This window comes from Pipra filicauda, unplaced genomic scaffold (assembly GCF_003945595.2).
Source record: "Pipra filicauda isolate LSUMZ 115617 unplaced genomic scaffold, ASM394559v2 scaffold195_size2193078_pilon, whole genome shotgun sequence".
NCBI lineage: Eukaryota > Metazoa > Chordata > Aves > Passeriformes > Pipridae > Pipra > Pipra filicauda.
The window spans coordinates 803840-815873 of record NW_024104304.1 but is presented as its reverse complement, the minus strand read 5'-3'; the positions used below and the strand labels follow the sequence as shown (position 1 = coordinate 815873).

The window sequence follows — 12034 nt, the reverse complement described above, 5'->3', positions numbered from 1 at the left end:
CCAGTGTGGGATTTCTTCTAAAATTTGTATCAACATTTTAAAATATATAAGCTGTCATCTAGCAGTGTATAATTTCTTTTTAATTTATATCAGAACTTCCTTGATTACTCAAAAACCCAACAACCAACCTCCCAAACTTTGGTTTGCTTTTTTTTAATAGACTTTTAAAATCTAAAATGGGGTGATCCAGCCACAAGTCAAGGGGTGCTGCAATACACTTTGCAGGACAAGGTTACGTCTGCTGAATATTTTGTTGGACTATGTGAATGTTTTATGTGTCTTGATAGCTGGAGCTGATGTTTGCACATGGGTGTTCTCTTTCATATAAAGGGAAGAAGTAAAATAATACTGAAAATTGAATCAAATTGAAAATCTTTAATTCTCATAATAGTTTTTCAGTACTGCTCGTTGCTATCTGTGCAGTTTTGCTTTGTTGCTTTCTTTGCAACAGTTAAACTTCTGTCCTGCTATAGGGCTTCAGGGAGAGGTCTGCACAAAAGGAAATACATTAGAAGGTCACTGAGCTTTGGGAGTTTTGTTCACAGGGTATTGTGCTAGTGCAGTACTTGCCCAGGAGTGATTTTCTGGGCACAAAAGAAGTAGACATGGAGCTCTGTAGTGCTGCAGAGGAGAAGAATGTTTTGTTATGTGACTTTAGTTAATCTGAGTTGGTTAATGATGTTTTTTAAAAGCCTAAATAAGGAAGTTGAAGGCTATATTGATTTGGGTTTTTTCCTTCCTAAGTGAAATATTATACCCTTGTGTACCTCCTGTGGTCTGCTTGTATGTCTTGTTGATTTCTTGTTTAATTCTTCAGCTATCAACTTTCAGGGGCTGGGAACCTTGTTTATTCTGTGGTTCTAAACCTTTTGGAACACTCGTTGCTGGGACTGGAAGACACTAGAGAATTGCTTTTTGAGCTTATTTCGCACCTCTCTTCTGATGTGAGGTAGCTACTTAACTAGGCTAATGCTACAAAGGGCTGGCTGCCTGGGATCCTATGAATCATCCTTTGGGATTCTTCTTGATTTTGATGTATGTGCACACATATAGCAATTTTTCTTCCATACTTTTGTGGAAATCCCTAATTTATGTTGCTGCAAATCATACCAGAAGTATAACTCTTGTTCCAGTAGTTTAAGTTTTACATACCACCTTGTACATAGGATGGTAAAGCCAGGCAAGCCTGCAGAGATTTAATGCAGTGTTTTAGGTGTAGGACAGTTGAATTGTTCATCCTGCTTCAAGCATAGATGAAAAGTAGTGGCAGAAAATGGTCCAAGTGAGACTTTGAGTGCAGTTTCTTATTGAGCCAGATGGGTGTGCAATTAGCAAATTTTTGAATGTTTTCAGAACAAAGCATTTATTTACTGCCTATTGTGGTTTTGTGTTCACCTGCATTTGTAGGGTTGAGGTGTGGTGCATTACAGAATATGATAAGCTTAAATGGTGAACCAATCATTCTTACAGTTTTGATTTTTTTTTTATGTGGTTTTGTCTGCATATGGTCTTGATTTTGAAGGTGGTCATAGCTCTGTCAGAGTCAATGGAAGTTCTGTGGTTGCTCCTTCATCTGTAATTAGGATTAAACTCTGACCTCCAAAAATATCAAAAAGTCTTGTTGTGTTTTTTAGCAAACTATAGAACAATATTATTTGTTGTGCCTTCTGTCTATTTGTTTCAGCAAATATCTTTTGATATCAGTTATGTCAGTCTGGATTATGAATATTGATGTTAGTCAAACGCATCTGACATTCATGCTGTCATGCGTGATCTGATATATTTACAAAGCAGCTACTTTGGAAATCGGTAAGAGTTTAACCACAGCAGCTGTTCATAAGCTGAAAAATCTGTCTGTGACCTGGGGTGTGAATTCATGGTCTCAGGTACAACTGGTTTACTGCGGTTACCCAAAGTAGCTTGTTAAAGAATGTCCAGAGTCTGTCAACAGGAGCCCGAGGTCTTCCATGAGGCCAGGAGGCAAGTTGTACCTAAGATGTCTGGGTAGTTTGAGATCCCCAGACTCCAATGAAGTCTTCTCCTGGTTGCTTCATGGAGTTCTGCTAGATCTGGACCTTACATAGACTCAGGAAAACTGTGCTTACTTGTTTGCTTATGGAATTGGACCTTTTGTGTGAGAAAGAAAACATGAACTGCTGTGTGTGTAGCTGGAGGGAACGGTGCAGCTAATGGTATGATTTTATTGTTGACTCTATATTTGAGAACTTGATAAGCCCATCTAATCAATTAACAGATTGTTGTGGGCATGAGTCAAAATTTCTTTTACAGCAAGATATCTTTCAGACAGAGCGCTGTATTTTGCTTTGTATTTTGCAAAGCCTCAAATAGAACAGTTTGTAGGTGACTAAAGACTTTATTTCCCAAGTCTTTTAATTTCATTGGAAGTATACTGCTAACATACCAAAGCAATTAATTTCAGATTTTAATAGGTAGACATATTAATCAAACAGATTATCCTGGTACTTAGTTATAATGAATTGCAGAGTTTCGAAAATAAGTGTTGTCCCAGATCACAACATTTTAACTTCTATATTTTAAGTCTTCTCTCCATCAATTAATCTCCGGTTTTGTTTCATTACCTCACTTGCAAGACTGGGAAGCTGCTCACTGGAGCTGGGTGAACAAACATGTATCAAGTAAAACACAGATGAAAGGATAACATCTTTGCATTCTGTTTGCAGCTGTTGCTGTCAAGACAACTTCATTAGGAAGCCCATGTGATGGGCAACAGCTGAATGTAATGCAAAAAAATGCTGAAGTTTCCCAGTTTTTTTTCAGTCTTTGTCATTTTTAATATGTGTTTTCTTCCCAACTTCTATAAAATTGAGCACTTGCCAAACTTTGATGCATTTATGTCTGTTGCCAAATTTAGTTCACATTCAGTCTACAGATTACATTGCTCACTTTTTAAAAGAAGATTTTTTTTCTGAAAACATTTGCATTTTTACAGCTGAATGCATACCCACAGAAATGATTTGGCAAGTAAAATTTGCAATACTGTTTTGTGAAAGAGAAATAAAAATATTCTGTTTGAAAAATATATCAGAGATTCTAAACATTGATTGTTTTTTATTTCATGAAGGCAGAACTCTAATGACATAGGAGCCGATAGGGGTTTTACTTAGTAAAGTTGAGCTGTTAAATTCACAGTCAGGTCTTAGTTGACTTATTTGACTGAAATTATTTGACTTAGTTGACTTATTTGACTGAAATTCCAGGAAAACCACATAATTTCTAGTTCATCCTCAGCTTTTGGTGCATATAGTTCAGAGTTAATAAAAATAGAGCATGACGGGGCATCAGATTTTAGAATAAATAGGGAGAAATTTTATCCTGATTCATCTTTGTCATCAGACCAACTGTATACTTGACCTTTCATTCCAGTGCGTAAGAAATCTGTTTGGTTTTCAGAGGAAATGAAACTGGAGAGAGACTTAAATTCTTACAGAATAACTGGAACAGCCAGAAAAATTAGAAGACCTAAACTGAATTTATATTTCATTGCTATTTAAATTAACAATGCAAAACTCAGGATAGTAGTAAATTTGAAATGCTTCCATAACTATGCACATATATGATGTGACAAGACATAAAAGTGAAGCTTTCTAAGCGTCGATGATTTGCCTGATAGGAATATGCAGAAGAGGAGCTCTTCTTTTGAAGGAACCTTGCCATATAAGTGCAGACCTCATCAGAGGGGCAATAATTGAGTGGGATATATTTTCTGGAAAAACACAGGGTAGATGATGTCAATTGTTGATTTCTGTTTGTGAGGATAGCAGTTGATTGTGTGACACATTGGGGTACCCACAGTTTGACTTCAGTGTCCTTCTCTGAGAGCATCTGGTAGTGAATGCCTTGGTAGAAGTAGGAGAAGGATCTAGTGGGGCTTTTCCCATCCTTGGGCAGGTTGTGGTTAAAAGATTGCAAGCAGTGATGGAAACACTAGCACATAATGCAAGTTTTTCTTCAAGGGTTTAAACATAAATAATAAATATTTTGGATGTGAGCACTTTCCCTTAGGTTCTTCTGGTGCTGATGGATATCCTTCTTGCATAACTAACCCTCTGTGGCATTGCATCAGTTCCAAATTTTAGATATTTGGGAGTAGCAAAGTGAGAAAGAAGCACCTTGTGCCTTATCTTTTTCTCTGAAAATGCATTTGTATATCTGCAGATATATTCGTATATCTTTCATGCCTCCTTATACATGTGTGGAACGCATCAGTGGTAGTTGAAACTTCACATCCATGAGTCAGATGAGTTGTAGTTGAAGCTTATCATGAAGGAGGGAGTGATGGCAAAAAAGCAAAAAGTAGGAAAGAGAGATGAAGGAACTTAACATGAATGAAATGAGACTTTAAAAGAGGGGTTTAGGCTTTCATAATTTTGAAGTGAGCCTCAATTAGACAATGCATTTCAGGAGTTTGTGCCTTACTTATGAATACCTAACAGCATTCATTTTATCTTGCATTTCTTAAATAGTATTACTCCCTTCTTAAATAGGATTACTCCTTTGAGTAATCCTTGTCTGTCCTACTGCATCTTGGGGTTCTTTTTGACAATTCTTTCAACAGGGTGAAACACCATCATTATCTTGTCTGAAGATCTGAAAATCTCTTATTCAGATTTTGCTATCTAGACTCATTAACTATATATATATATGTATATAATTTTTCCTTCTCACATGTGGACCATGTCTCTCCCTTGCTCCATGCCCATACTATCTTTCATCTTCTGTGTTTAAACTGTGCACCTTACCAGGTGCGTTGTCTTTTTTCCTCAAGAGTGATCCTGCAGCATTATAGATGGTGTGTCTCCAGGCCTCCTGATTTGAGGCCAGAGTAGACCAGTTATGTTGATCAATATGGCCAAGGCTGAGATGTTGTTTCAGGGAGTCCTTGTATCTTCTCTTTGGGGCTCTTCTCTTGCGGCAGCCAGTGGCAAGTTCACCACAGAGCAAGATCTTAGGGAGGTGGTGGTCCTTCATCCTTGAGACGTGTCCTGCCCAATGCAACTGTGTTCTCAGTAACATGGCCTCAATACTTGTGACTGCTGCTTGTTCTAGAACAGATGTATTGGTCACATAATCTGACCAGTGGATGTTTAGGATTGTATGGAGACAGCGTTGATGGAAGAGTTCTAAGAGATGCAGGTGGTGGTGGTAGATGACCCATGATTCAGAACCATATAAGAGAGTAGACAGCACTATGGCTCTGTAAACACTGATCTTTGTACTTTTCTTTAAGTGTTTATTTTACAAAACTCTTTTATGGAGTTTTCCAAAAGCACTATATGCCTTTGCTAACCTGTTGTCTATCTCTCTGTCAATCTTACCATCTGAGGAGATGAGGCTACCAATGTAATTAAACTGCTGGACTGATTTGAGCTCTGATTTGCCAATGGTGATATGGGGATGATGGAAGACTTCCTGAGGTGCAGGTTGATAGAGACCTTCTGTCTTCTTTAAGCTGACTTCCAGCCCAAAGAGCTCAGCAGCATCTGCACAGCAGGATGTTAAATGCTGCAGAGCTGCTTCTGTGTGGGCCACAAGGGCGGCATCATCAGCATAAAGCAGCTCCCGGACAAGATGATTTAAGGTCTTAGTGTGGGCCTTCAGTTGCCTTAGGTTGAATAGGCTTCCATCAGTACAGTATTGAATGTAGATACCGTCCTGATCATCGAGGTCTGCAGTGGCCCTTTGGAGCATCATGTTGAAAAAGATTGTGAATAGAGTTGGTGCAAGAACACAACCTTGTTTCACGCCATTGGTAATTAGAAAGGGTTCAGAAAGTGCATTGCCATATCTGACTTGGCCGTGCTGATCCTCATGGAGTGAGATGATCATTTTAAGGAACTTGGGAGGACATCCTAAATGTTCCAAAATCTGCCATAGACCTTTTCTGCTCACGGTATCGAAAGCCTTGGTGAGATCAACAAAGGTTACATAGAGACCTTTGTTCTGTTCCCTACACTTCTCTTGCAGTTGTCTGAGAACAAATACCATGTCTGTGGTTCTCCTGTTGGCCCTGAAACCACATTGGCTTTCAGGTAGAATTCCTTCTGCTATAGCAGGTATTAGTCTGTTCAAGAGTATTCTTGCCAGGATTTTGCCAGCAATGGAGAGCAGAGTAATACCAAAGTATTTTGAACAGTCTGATTTAATTCCTTTCTTCTTATACAAGGTGATGATGATTGCATCACGAAGGTCAGATGGTAGTTTGCCTAGTTCCCAACAGCATAGTATGAACTCATGAAATTTAGCATGGAGTGCAAAGCCCCCATGTTTCCAGACTTCAGGTGGAATTCCATCATCCCCAACTGCCTTGCCAATTTTCACCTGCTGTATGGCCTTAAGGGTTTCTCCCAAAGTGGGGGCAATATCCAATTCATTCTTCTCCGGTTGTTGTGAGATGGACTGAATTGCTGAGTCTTGGACTACACGGTTGGTACTGAAAAGAGTCTGAAAGTGTTCAGACCATCAATTCAGAATGGAGGTTTTATCTGTCAGAAGCGTTTGACCATCTGCGCTGAGTAGAGGACTTTGGACTTGGTATGTAGGCCCATATGCTGTTTTCAAGGCCTCATAGAATCCTCTGTGATCACCTTTATCTGCGCATAATTGTGTTTTCTCAACTAGATCGATCCACCGCTTGTTCTGGATGTCACAGAGTTTCTGTTGGAGCTTGCTGCATGCAAGACGAAAGGCTGCTTTTATTGTTTCATATAGTAAGAATTGATATACAAGGCCTACAGGTAGGAGTAGTTTAAACCCAGTGATAGTTATGAAGACCCACTTGTGGTATGGAAGATCCTGTCATTGAGATTATTTAACCCTTCCATATGGAAAAACATGTAGTTTTAACTTCCCAAACTAGACTTGTTTGAACTGAGATGCTGCCTTCCCTGGAGACTGTTTCAGATTGTGGTGGGTTTGTTGGATGTCCCCTGGTCCTTAATTAACAAGCAAGAATGAATATTTGGTACAGACATGGAAGGCCTGTGAGAAGTTAAGGTCAAGTTTGGTCAAGCAGGAGCCTCCAAGATCATTTGTTTCAGCACAGACTGGAGAATTGGATTTATCCCCTACTTCTTACGTAGTTTGTGATTCTGAGTAATGTCCTAAACCAAATGTTTTCCCAAGAGTTCATACGTTAATTATTGGCTATTTTTTGAAGGTGATGTTGCAACACCAGGGTCTAGCTTACAGAAGGAAATTTAGGAATACCAGAGGAAAACCTGTTGTGAAATGAATTTTGTCTTCAGAGCTTGAAAAATGATGAGTGAATAGGTATGGTGCTTCATATTCTATAACAACATGAAACACATTGAGTAACTGTTCCTTAAATAAGTAGCATTTCTTCTATGATGTAGACAGTAATCTCTTTAAAAAATACTAAATGGCCGTGTAATTAAATATAATGTATATTAGAAGGTTGTATTAAGGTTTCACAGTCAGTTCGTTATAACTCTACTTTTGAGTGCTTCCCTTTGCAACCCTAATAATGTTCTTTTAACACAGTTTTTTGAGTTTAATATAAATAGGTATTATAGCAACAATTTGTGCAGAAAAATAGTGCATTTATACGTGAATGTAAATATAAGTGAGTTTTATGAGTATTATATGAGCTTTCTTATATAAACATAGGAAAAATGCCTTTCAGGGCTTTTGTAAATACCTGGACAAAAGTAGAAAAACCTGTTAACTATCTGGCCATTCATGCAGGCAAACAAATTCAGCAGAGAAGCAAACATAACAACAATACTAGAAGCTGATGAAGAAAAGGAGATTTATTTTTTTTTTAGTAAGTCTGTCACTAGGTGTAGGAATTCCAGACTTCATTCTAATGGTGAAAATATCAGAGAAAGAAGCGTAGAAATTTGCAGCTCATCTGGAAACTGAGGAGTTTGTATTGCTGCACTTATTTTGCATATTTTTACGTTGGTGTGGAGAAAAGTGGAGACAAGCTTGCTCATGCAAGCTGGTGGCATCTGCTGTGATTGCTCAGAGAAGATTTCATGTATGCCTTCAGGTAGAGAGGAGCACTCAGTGGCTTCTGCACATGAGTCACAGCAACCCCATGCAACACTACAGGCTGGGGGCAGAGTGGCTGGAAAGCTGCCTGGTGGAAAAGGACCTGCATGTGCTGATCCACAGGGACTGAGCATGAGCCAGCAGTGTGCCCAGGTGGCCAAGAAGGCCAGCGGTATCTTGGCTTGTATCAGAAATAATGCAGCCAGCAGGACAGGGGAAGTGATTGTCCCTCTGGACTTGGGACTGGTGAGGCTGCACCTTGAATCCTGTGTCCGTTTCTGGGCCCTGCACTACAAAAAAGACATTGAGGTTCTGGAGTGTGTCCAGAGAAGGGTAATGGAGCTGGTGAAGGGTCTGGAGCACAAGTCTGATGAGGAACGGCTGAGGGAACTGGGGTTGTTTAGCCTGGAGAAAAGGAGCCTAAGGGGAGACCTTGTTACTCTCTACAACTACGTGAAAGGAGGTTGTAGTGAGGCGAGTGTTGGCCTCTTCTCCCAAGTAACAAGTCACAGATCAAGAGGAAATGGCCTAGGGAGGTTCATGTTGGACATAGGAGGAATTTCTTCACAGAACAGTTGTCAAACATTGAAACAGGCTGCCCAGGGAAATAATTGAGTTACCATCCTTGGAGGGATTTAAAAGACATGAAGATGTGGCACTTAGGGACATGATTTAGTTGTTTCTTAACTGTTGCTCTTGATGATCTTAAAGATCTTTTCCAGGCTCAATGGGTTTGTGATTCTCCGTAGGAGACCACTGAAGAGGCATCAATGCCATGTGCCGCCTTTGGTATAGTTCTGTTTCTCTTCCAGAGAAACTGTCCTGATTTCCAGACACTGTGAACCATGTAGGTGATAGAGATTCATATTGGTATTAGAAGGACCTGGCCCCTGAATTTGTGCCTGGAATTGAGGAATGACAAGAACACAGAGCAAGAGACCTTAGTTGCAGCAACTGTTTTTTAAGTGCAGATACTCTAATCTGGAGCCTCTTTAGATGCTTCTGTATTGTAGTATAGGTTCATGAAGTAGGTTGTCAGTTTATTAAGACTGGAGACATTTTGTTGAGGCACTTTCCAGGCACATAAAGTACAGGAGACTGAGTTTGTCTGATACATCACATTAATGTCTGCAATAATAGGTAAAAGCAGAAAAACTTAAGTTGATTAATTAACTAATGAGGGTTTATTGTGATGATCTACATAACAGATGATGTAGGAAGATGTCCTTTCTTTCTGCAGCTCCTGCTTTACCTGCATTCTTAAATTACCTCAGCTTAAACAGCGCTCCTGCTGCTGCGTTCATGGTGACGCTCTTTCCTTGCTGTTCACTGCTGGTAGAATTAAAAACAGACTTCCTGGTTTGGAAAGCTCAGCATTTGCACTCAAATGTGTATTAATGCACCTGAAAGTTCAAAACAAACAAATGCAGATGCTTAATTTATTTCTTATTTGAGTTAAAGCCAGAGGGCTTGCAGTTTTGCTTACTCTGACAGCACATGGGCTGTTTGCTTCTATTTTTTTTTTAAAAAGGGGTGTTGCTACTTTGTGTCAGCTAGAAGTCCTGGTCACTCCTTGGCTCTCCTTTGCCCTGAAAAGAGAAGAAGCTCTGAACTTTTGGAGGGGGCAATGAGACAGTCTGATGAAGATGAAAAGGACGAAAGTGCCAGGCTGGTGGAAGTCATGTGCTGCATAGGTCAGTAATGCAGCCCGGAGCTGGGCTGGCAGGGCGGCAGGGCTGCCTGTGGGACAGGGCAGAGCTCTCTGGGGGGAAGCTTCTCTCAAGGGGCTTTCTGAGGGTTTCTTTCCTTAATTAGTGTTTCATTTTTTTTTTTTTTGTAATTTCCCTGGTTTTTACTTCATTTGGGGAGTTTGATTTGGTGTGTTCTGCTCTGAGCTGGAGCACACTGAATACTGTTGCACTGTATTTTCCTCTTAGTATGCTTTTACCTTTCTGGAAGCATTTGGTTTTTTGATAAAAATCACAGTGAGGTGTGACACTGAGATCGGTTAAAACTTGGTGCTAACTATGACAAGGTTATGGGTTCAATCCCCTGTATGAGCCGTTCACTTAAGGGTTCAACTCGATGATCCTGCGGGTCCTTTCTAACTCGGAATATTCTGTGGTTCTGTTTTGATGACTTTCTTTCCTTCCTTTAATTCTGGTGTTTTTCACAACATGACAGGTGTCAGCTTTCCTCCTCATGGCACATTCGTGTCTGTCAGTCACAGAATTTTTCTGTGAGTGTTTATATAATACATATGTATGTATAAAAGGAACAGGAGTAGTAAGTATCACTTGATTTATGAATGTTGGCATTTTAATTGAAAATAGTGTTGAAACTAATAGTGACTCCATAGTCTTAACAAAATACAAGTGGATTTTGTTCAACTCTTTTTTTTTTTTTTTTAACTGTTGTCACAGTAACATTTCCCAAAATGTAAACTTCTGTGTGGTCAAAACTAGATGAGGTTACCTGAGGAGAAAAGACACATTGTACACATTGTGAAATTTTGCAGCTGAGAAACCTTGTGTTCCTTTTACAAGAGCTGCCCATAATGGAACAGTTAAAAGTGAAAGTGTTTCTAGATTTCTCTTATTTCTGAGATTTTCTCTACATCTACTAAATCAGAGCTTCCACTTTATTAGGATAAATAACTGATGTCAGAAATGGTGTCTTGCTAGATGAAGGCTATAGGGAAGTGTATATAGCAAAAAGTTCTCTTAATCTGCCATTTTTTTTTTCCCAGTAGTGCAGATTTGCTCTTTAGTTTTTCTATTTCCCCTCTTTTTTTTGAGTCTTCAAGTAGAATAAGAGAGTGTAAAGCTGTGAAGTGGGGAAAAAATCATATGCCGGTAGCTTAGAAGATCTTGAGTGGTGTGGAAAAGGGGTTTAGGAATCAGCAACTATTCTGTACAGAGCCAAATATACAACTACACATACTGCCTGAAGATCTCATTGTCACAGTAAGCTGTGGCTATCAAAGTGATAGGTGTGTTAAAAAAGAATTGGAAAAAATAACAGGAAAAATGCATCTATGGCTCTTAAATGCAAAGATATGTATGAGCATGTAGAAAGTCTGAGTCACATAGGAGAGGACTATACAAAGGCTTCACAGGCTTTTACTTGTCTTGTTTTTGCATTTATTCCCCAAAAGTAATTTCTCACTACTGTTAGGAACAGCATGCAGTGCTCAGTTTGGCCCAACATGTACTCTTGTATGATGTCATGCTGTTTTGAAAGACCTCAGTATAACACCAGAAACTTGAAAGTACTTGAAAGACTTTCAGTCAATTTATTTTTATTTATTGTTCTCTTTGACTAACCCGAAAACAGTATTTTAAAATGTAAAATACAAGACCTGAATCAGTCTTCTAGTGATGGCAATAGGTGCAGAGGGGTCTTGTTTTGCTACCTGAGCTCACTGCTCATTCTCAGCCACACTGCAAATAGCCTGAGTCAGTGAAACAGCTGCAGTTGTGTTGTACAGGGTCAGAAGGAATCTTGCTATTTTAGGCTTGCACAGATGGTCCTGGTCCTAATGCCCCGTGACTCCTGCTCTGGGTAGCTCCGGGACTGTGAACGGGCTCTGTAGCAGTTGTACTGGCTCGTGACCCTACATAGGTTGCTGGAGATAAATCTTGTGGTGGTTAGTTTTCCTCTGAGTAGAATTCACGTATATGCTTCCTATCTATAAATAGGATGCTTTCTTACCCTGAGTCTATTACTTCTGTTATATCTCCACACTGTTTTGTGGGCAATGATTGATGCTAACTGCCATACCAGGGAGCAAACTGCTGAAAGTGACTGGGTCCCATATCTGGGTTAGTGGACATCCCTGTTGATTTTAAAGAGAATTAAAGGAGGGTACTTTCTCTGACTGAAGCTGTAATTCATCCCTGTGTGTTGGAACAAGGGATATTCCAGTTGAAAAGCATGGTGATTAAAAAAGTTAGCTTTCATGTGGTAAGAGATTTTC

General features: G+C 39.5%; 1 protein-coding gene across 15 annotated transcripts in view; it reads left to right on the top strand.

Moving 5' to 3' along the window:
• The window catches only part of DST (dystonin), a 306949-nt gene that overhangs the window by 82332 nt on the left and 212583 nt on the right, over positions 1 to 12034 (top strand). The window lies entirely within an intron of this gene.